Source organism: Arachis ipaensis, chromosome B8, assembly GCF_059453495.1.
Source record: "Arachis ipaensis isolate K30076 ecotype BB chromosome B8, ASM5945349v1, whole genome shotgun sequence".
In the NCBI taxonomy this organism is placed as follows: Eukaryota; Viridiplantae; Streptophyta; class Magnoliopsida; order Fabales; family Fabaceae; genus Arachis; species Arachis ipaensis.
The window spans coordinates 11,966,271-11,967,618 of NC_142443.1; the positions used below are offsets into that span (position 1 = coordinate 11,966,271).

The 1,348-nt window shown below is 42.4% G+C and overlaps 1 non-coding gene across 1 annotated transcript; it reads left to right on the forward strand.

The window, feature by feature from the left end:
- Positions 1-1,035: 1,035 nt before the first annotated feature.
- LOC148547224 (small nucleolar RNA R71) lies at positions 1,036-1,143 on the forward strand. The gene has a single exon (XR_015897989.1). It is a non-coding gene; the product is annotated as a small nucleolar RNA R71 (small nucleolar RNA).
- The last annotated feature ends 205 nt before the right edge of the window (positions 1,144-1,348 follow it).

The window sequence follows — 1,348 nt, forward strand, 5'->3', positions numbered from 1 at the left end:
AGTATCAATGCCAAATAATTTGGCATTTAGCTTCATGATTGCACAAAGAAACTTGGCAGTTTGCTCTTCAGTAACATCCTCATTCTCTTCGGAAGAGGAATACTCATCAGAGCTCATGAAGGGCATAAGGAGGTTCAATGGAAGCTCTATGGTCTCTAGATGAGCCTCAGAGTCCTTTGGTTCCCCAGAAGGAAGCTCCTTATTGATCACTGGACGTCCTAGGAGGTCTTCCTCCTTGGGATTCACGTCCTCTCCTCTCCTTACAGGTTCGGCCATGGCGCTTATGTCAATGGCCTTGCACTCTCCTTTTGGATTCTCTTCTGTATTGCTTGGGAGAGTACTAGGAGGGATTTCAGTGATCCTTTTACTCAGCTGGCCCACTTGTGCTTCCAAATTTCTAATGGAAGACCTTGTTTCATTCATGAAACTTACAGTGGCCTTGGACAGATCAGAGACTAAGTTTGCTAAATTAGAAGTATTTTGTTCAGAGTTCTCTATCTGTTGCTGAGTTGATGATGGAAAAGGCTTGCTATTGCTAAACCTGTTTCTTCCACCATTATTAAAGCCTTGTTGAGGCTTTTGATCCTTCCATGAGAAATTTGGATGATTTCTCCATGTTGAGTTATAGGTGTTTCCATAAGGTTCACCTAAGTAATTTACCTCTGCTATTGCAGGGTTCTCAGGATCATAGGCTTCTTCTTCAGAAGATGCCTCTTGAGTACTGTTGGATGCAGCTTGCATTCCATTCAGACTCTGAGAGATCATATTGACTTGCTGAGTCAATATTTTGTTCTGAGCCAATATGGCATTCAGAGTATCAACCTCAAGAACTCCCTTCTTCATAGGCGTCCCATTACTCACAGGATTCCTTTCAGAAGTGTACATGAACTGGTTATTAGCAACCATGTCAATGAGTTCTTGAGCTTCTGCAGGCGTTTTCTTTAGGTGAATGGATCCACCTGCAGAAGTGTCCAGTGACATCTTTGATAGCTCAGATAAACCATCATAGAATATATCCAGGATGGTCCATTCTGAAAGCATGTCAGAAGGACACTTTTTGGTCAACTGTTTGTATCTTTCCCAAGCTTCATAGAGGGATTCACCTTCTTTCTGCCTGAAGGTTTGAACATCAGCTCTAAGCTTGCTCAGCTTTTGAGGAGGAAAGTACTTGGCTAAGAAAGCCGTGACCAGCTTATCCCAAGAGTTCAGGCTGTCTTTAGGTTGAGAATCCAACCATAATCTAGCTCTGTCTCTTACAGCAAAAGGGAAAAGCATGAGCCTGTAGACTTCAGGATCTACTCCATTAGTCTTAACAGTATCACATATCTGCAAGAATTCAGTTAAGAAC